At 32.1% G+C, this 7,686-nt stretch overlaps 1 non-coding gene across 1 annotated transcript; it reads right to left on the bottom strand.

The window, feature by feature from the left end:
- Positions 1–6,399: 6,399 nt before the first annotated feature.
- Positions 6,400–6,481, bottom strand: Trnal-aag. The gene has a single exon. It is a non-coding gene; the product is annotated as a tRNA-Leu (tRNA).
- Positions 6,482–7,686: the final 1,205 nt, after the last annotated feature.

Genomic DNA, 7,686 nt, shown 5'->3' on the forward strand with positions numbered 1-7,686 from the left:
AAGATAAATATTGTTCGACACTTAATTCAACACCCACGTAAAGGGATGTTTGTATCAAGTTCTAAATATAAGAGGTGTTTTGAAGGCCGCGTCCTTGAGCGAAGCTAGAAATGGGTCAGCCGGGACTCCGCCTCGCTTCCTGATATTGAACTTGATAAGTAACCTTTGATGATTTCCTTTGAACATAAACTTAGATAATTCGTTTCGTTTGTAAATTTTAAATGAAACGTTAAAAGATCAGCGAATAATTTTATTATTTATTATCTAAATTAATATTTTTTGGCTTAGTATTTGCTGGTTCTTTTAAAATCTCGAATACATTGTTCTACTTTCGTAATTATATCTTTTGGAGGCATTATAACTAAAAAGATGATTGAAACAAAATTATGCAAAAGGAGATTTCAACTTACCTTCAAATACGTTCACTAAGGAAGCACCTTAGTGTAGATTAAGTATGAAAAATCTGCACTATTACTGTTAAAAATGATTTGTATTGTATAAATATTTTTCTCCTAAAAGTAAATGCTTTCAGGTAGAGTGGAATGCTTTTAACACTTACTTTACTTAGAACGCCTGAAATGTTATAAGCTTCCATTGTTTTTCAGTGTCTACGAGACCATTATTGCTTTTTTTATCCAGTGTTTACTTTAACCACTAAGTAAACCATACGAGTACCACTCCTATCAATTTGTATTATAGGTTTTTGATATTGAATTCTGACTTTTATAACTTAATTTCATAGCTTTAAAATCAAATTCTAACTTTACAAGCATACTATAAGCTTTAACGGTATAGTTAAACTGTGTAGTTGAAACTGACGCCTTTATTTTTTTTTCAACAATACCATTATAAATTTAACCCTTTCGGTGAAGTTATAACATTTATTAGTAAATATAGTAAAATAAATCAATTTCTACGTACATTTCAAGAAACAAAATGTTTGGATTTATTTAACGTAAGATTGTAGCTGTGGGGAAGCAATGCGAACTAAGTAAATACATTAGCAGTCGCGACGACCATGTACCATCGATACTCGAAGGAAATCAACTGCTATGTGTCAAAATAATCACACACGTAGACGTATAAAATAAATAGAGGCGGCATTTCAATTTCAACCATAAATTACAAAAATTACCAAAAAAGCGAATTACACAGTCCCACGTAACTCTATTACTGAAGTATCTCATTTAGTAAATTTAGATGTATGGATGGATATTTGTTAGAAGGTATATCCGGAACCGTTAAACGAATGTCGCTAAAATTTGGCATAGTTGTACAGAATAGTCTGGAAGAACACATAGGCCATTAATTAAGTTTTTTTTTTATATCCGCGTGTACGTGTTGCGGGCGACAGCTAGTAGTATAAAAACAAATAATAAAAAAGTTAAATTATAATATCCAATATTTGAAATTGTAATATTTCATAGGACAGGTCTATATGTTCTAAGGTTAATATTTCAAGGTTCAACGCGCCCTTAACCTTAACCAAACATACGTCATCGACTCGATGAAAAGCGTTCGACAAAATTACTTCTCTTAGCCGCGCCGGCCTCATGGGGAAAGCTACATGTTATTATTCCTCTACGTTTATGTGGCTCTTAATTTCTGTTAAGTAAATACTTTTCGATGTGTTTATATAAACTGTGAGTGAAGTAAAATAAATGTAATAGTTAGTGTTTAATTTCAAAGAACATGTGGAAAATAAAAAATACTTTACGTAACATTAAGTGGTAAAGACCTAAAAATAATTAAACGATTCATAAAAAAAAATATTCGTTACAAACAAGATAATTGAAATTGAAATATGTTTTTAATTGAAAGCATATATAAGTATACTAGCTTTTACCCGCGACTCCGTCCGCGCGGAATAAAAAATAGAAAACGGGGTAAAAATTATCCTATGTCCGTTTCCTGGTTCTAAGCTACCTGCCCACCAATTTTCAGTCAAATCGATTCAGCCGTTCTTGAGTTATAAATAGTGTAACTAACACGACTTTCTTTTATATATATAGATTAAGCAAATATTGCAGCAGAACTTAAGTATTAATGGTTATCATGAGATCGTCGAATACAATCGAAATATTTTTTTTGCAATAAATGGGATGATAGAATACCGTACAGTAAATTGAGATTTCAATGAAATTTGTTTCTAAAAATAATAAAATTATGAAACTTTAAAACAATAATTTTATCATACTGGTATGGATAAAAGAATAGTTGAGCTTTATTAATGTACATTTCATTATGCAGATTTTTTGTCATGTTTCATTTTAAGGATCATATCTCATTTTGCCGTATTATACAACTCTATATAAACGCTCGTGAATAATTCGTAGAAGTGCAAATGCATTTGTCTAACTCAGTTCAACTTTGTACTAGAAAATACACAATGCGATTTGTTGTAACTGAAATTAATTTTTTTTTTTCAACTTGTTAAAAAACTGATAATTACATAACTACTATTACTATCTAATATAATATATAAAATTCTCGTGTCACAGTTTTCGTTCGCGTATTCTTCCGAAACGGCTTGACCGATTCTCATGAAATTTTGTGAGCATATTCAGTAGGTCTGAGAATCGGCCAACATCTATTTTTCCTTATTATTATTATTTTTTAACTGCGCGCGGACGGAGTCGCGGGCGACAGCTAGTATATACATTGCAGGTCCCTTGATGTCTCACGTTCACTCAGTTTCACTGTATATTAAAATTTGAAGTGCCAATTACCTATATTTAAAAATATCAGAACTTTTGGTATTTCTTTTATCGATTCCCTAAAACAATTTAATTCTATCGTATATAGATGTTTATCAGTGCTTCGTAAAAGGGCGATTCAAATTCAGCTCCTATGAGCTATGAAAGAATATAGTCCTCTTAGATTCAACCCGAAAGTAGATTGGTCGGAATAATCCTACGTGAGTAAATTACATGATTTTTAAAAACTATTTTCGTTACTCTGTCTCTTCTATATTTGAAAATCCATACTCTATGATATCTTCCTCTACTCTTTGATGGTGAAGAGTTAAGTGTCATTAAATTCGTTGTGTTCCCCAAAATGAAAATAATGATTTGATTTTAATGATTATGTCGGATAATCTTCACATGTACTCAGGTTTAAATCAAAAGTAAAAAAAATATTTGATTAATGAAAAATTGAAAGCATCAAGTATGAACAAAAAGTCACATTTTTGTTTAACATATCCAGTGCCATTACTCGCCTTACAAGTTAACTTTAGCATGTGAAAATCGTAAATAAACCTAATCCGGTCAAGTTGTGGATATTCCTTCTTCAATACTTTTGAGTGATCTTACCAATGCAATGGTAAGACCGAGTGTCATTTGCAGACGTAAGTGAGTTTGAGCACAGAGATACAAAAGAGAGGCGTTAAATCTTCTGGATGATTACATCTTGCTTAATGAATTTGAAATTATTTAGTAGCATTTCCTACTCTATGTTAAGTTTTAGTAAAGCTAATTTATTTGTGATAGTTCGCTAGATTTAAATAAGATATTAAGTTTAAAAATTAACAAATACTTTCTTACAACATAAAGATGTTTTATAGATAGAAATAGATAGATGATAAAAAATGTGATGGAATCAGATTTTAGATATAGTAATGAACAAGAGATATTAATGTTTAGTGCATGTTCAAGAAGAATAAAAGAAAAGACAGAAGGTAAAAGAAAATAAAAATGTTTTGTGCTACCAATATTTTTTTAGTTTCTTTCGATCGGTATCTAATTCCAAACATACAACAGGTTAACAAACTCGTATGTTACATAAAGATAAAAAGGTATATTTTTTAATACACATTTCCTTCAATAGAAAATCAATCGAGGATCTATTCAATTGTTAATCGTGTGTATATAAGGTATGTTATGATATATAATATGTTTTGCTTTCAATTTGTATAATAGGTTGTATCCAAGTGAAATGGAGTTTAACTTTGGTTTGGGATGCGAGTTGAATGGGAACTGCCACAACTAAATTGTATATGTCCTTACCCTATTCTTATCGTGACAATGTACCTTTGGGATTCGATTTTTTACAAACGCTTTTTGATATCACTATCTATATACACAAATGTTATGTAATTCTATTTACCTTTGTGTAAAGAATTTGTATTCAAATGAAGAAATGCTTTATTACTAAACGACAACTTTATATTGGTTAACACAACGTATAATTATTTGCCTTGTACATGTCTCCACTAAGCTATTCTATTGTTAACAAGGTTATAACGGTCTGTCCATTCGTAATTCCATCTAATCCCGAGTAACACGTGTCCACGTAAATTGACCATCAAATTGACTGGGTGACTTTAGTAGTACATTCTCTAACCGGAGGTTTCTGAGGCCAATATTCCCGTTTAAAATATATTGTTTTTATTTTGTCAAAGATAATAAAAGGGATGACTATATGTTTTATACGGAGATTTGAATCCTAGAAACCAACGGTAAGTCAGACCCATTTTACAAATGGAATATTTTCTTGGAAATATTTTTTGAATTTTAACAAAGCCATATGAAAAATAGTATATTTCATTACGAGTGCGGAAAGCCTGTCATTGCAATGAGTTCACCTCGGCTCGGGTTGACAGCCGGAACAAGTTGCAATGACGGTTCCGCACGTGTACTGAACAACTATTTTAATACAGTTACGAAAAAATTAAGCAATTTAATAGAATAATAAAAACACAATAAACTCAACTAATCATTTATTTCATCTAAAAGAATAGAAGCAGAGATTCTTTTTGTTTTTTTCACCCATTCTGGGTAGGCAAAGGGAACTGTGCCCATACAGCCAAGTCTTCAGTAGGTTTTTTTATTAATATAAAATGGAAATTTAATAAGATGAAATTAAATGAAAACTAACCTAACTCATTGAATCAAATCATTAAATCTGATATTGAAAAAAATTAGTAGCTTCTTTTTAGAAATATTTTCATGAATCATAAAAACTTCTATGATTTTTTTTTGTAAAATTTCGTGGTTGGTTTTTTCTTTTTAATAGAGATTATTTTGATAGTTGGGAAAGAGAACACATGAGTTCGGAAAAGGTAAAGAAAAAGCACGAGTATGTAATAGCCCACATCTGCAACGCAGTATGTCTCTGCATTACGTCACTTTTTGAGCAACTGTATTTAAAACGTTTTACAATTGACGTCTGATATTACAAAATTATAAAAAAAATGGTTGCTACAGTCTTGCGGGTTTGTCGTTCTATAGACAACAATTTGCAAAAAAAACATTGTTAAGAATGTTAGCATTATCAACAAAACAGTTACGAAGGTGTTAAATGTGCCCAGAGCTGCTTTGAGAGAAAGACGCTTTAGACGTGATTGCCGCGCAGCGACGTTCAATGAATCCATTCGAAATTTAATTTAAGATTGGACCTAAAATTTTAACTTTGTATTTAAATTGTAGTATGATAAAACGACGACATACTCATTGTAAGACACGTGATTGTCTCGATGTCTGTGCGTTTGGAATCGACATTAATTTCTTTGCATTTGACACCGTCAACGTCATTACCGTAGGGCGTTGGAACGATCACCACGTTTGTATCGACAGATATAATTTGACCTTCATGTTGAGCGATTTTTAACCTTATTTCGTTTCAATAAAGTCTTTATGGACGTCTTGAAAGTTCCGATTGAATTAGCGTTCGCACAAACGTTCCGCATACACGTGGTTCAACAAATATACAGCTACTGCTAACATTTTCAATTTTTCATCTTATAACATAGAAGTTAAGGTTTAAAACAGATGCAAGATTAGTTTGTTGCGTTGCTATTTTAGATGTCAAATGAGGCGGGAACAGTGTAGGTTGTTAGAAAAATAAAAGGGGAGAGAGAGGCCAATTTGCCCAGAGAACCGTTTACTTTGCAAAACGATCACGTGGTCGGAATTCACGGCAATTAACCTATTGTGTTACCGAAATACTAACCCAATATTTATAGGGCGTTTCGCCTTGACTTCTCACACCAACGTATTGTACTAAATTCAAAGGCAAAATAAAAATTGAGTTAATTAAAGTGATTGTGAAAACCTAACCGTTTGGTTACATTGATGGAATTCTTTTGTAGAATTTTTAGGTCAAAAATGTGATAACGATTCTGACCCATTAATAATTATCTGCACAGTTTTAAAATAGCAAACATACGCGACCATAACACACAGAGTGACTAATTAAATTGCTTTATCATTTCAACTTAAACATGTATTAGTATGCACGAGATATTCAGTGCCTATCTCCTACTGTTATCATTTATATATCAAAAACTAAACAAAAATTATAATAGGAGAAATAAATTAATGTGTGAATTAAGCTTATTGTTGCATAAGCAATAACTGATCACAAAAACTAACGTGTCGCGATATGGTAAAAAAAACTTGGCAGCGGTGGGATTCGAACCCACGCCTCCGAAGAGACTGGTGCCTTAAACCAGCGCCTTAGACCGCTCGGCCACGCTACCCGGCACATCACTGTCTGAAATTACACATTCGTACCTACGTTGTAATTGAAAGTTATTATTAGATTTATTAGTCTATTTTATGCTTGGATAGGTGGAAAATACTCATCTTGGACTAAAGTCGCTACTTGTAATTATTTCGTTTTGCTTTGCCTTTGTGTTTCGGTATTCCTTTAAATTTAAATTTAGAACCATCTTACAGGAAAACAAAAGCACCTAGAAGGTGATACAGTACGTGATCGAACACAAATCGAATGTAACTCTGAAATGTATTGTGCAGTCTATAAAATAAATTGTGTTGCAGACATGAATAAAGTGAAGCTATAAATAGTAATTTTATATGTAAGAGTGTAAAATATTATATAACATGAAAAAAAATGCCTTTTAGTCGAAATTAATATCCATGACTATAACATAACTAATAATACATTATTAACACTCGTAAACAAAACGTAAATGCAAAATTAAATGCGTCGCAAAGAGAAGACCTAACCCCTCCTCACCCCGCCATCGCCATAAAATGGAAAAGATTCGAAATAATTTACAATCCCTATATGTAGATCCACTTAGATAATTCAAAAACTACGTATTTATTTTTCATTAAAACAATGGACCACATATTTTTATTCATTACTTTTGGAATAAAAGACAGAATATTTACTACTAGCCCCCTTCCCCCAAGATCTAGGTTAGATCACCTGGTGGCGACGCCCTTAACATAACTGAAATTATAATTGTGTACCAGAAAAATACAATTAATTAATTAAGAACGGCTTAACTCACGTGTGATCGTCCGGTTACGGCACAGCACTGAGATGTGCGAGACGCGACGCGACCGCGAAGTCCTCAAAATAAACACTCATCCTGAAGATGAACCCCGGACGGGTCCGAAACTAGTCGGTGCCGTCACCGGACGATCACACGTGAGTTAAACCGTTCTTAATTAATTAATTATTTTGTCTCACGAAAGTTTAAACAATTTAACAGAAAAATATAACTTAAAAATTCTATAAATATTGTTTCGTGATTTTTCGTGATAAACAATACTGTTTCACGTAAAAGTAACATGTCAGGTGTAATATGTTAACGGGTTTGTGTAACGTCATATTTAATAAATTATGTGCTTACTCAGCTCTGGTAGAAAGATCCACTCGTCTCATATTTTACTTACATGATTCACTTAAGTTACTTTGTTAAGGTTGGCAATT

This window comes from Papilio machaon, chromosome 22 (genome assembly GCF_912999745.1).
Source record: "Papilio machaon chromosome 22, ilPapMach1.1, whole genome shotgun sequence".
In the NCBI taxonomy this organism is placed as follows: domain Eukaryota; kingdom Metazoa; phylum Arthropoda; class Insecta; order Lepidoptera; family Papilionidae; genus Papilio; species Papilio machaon.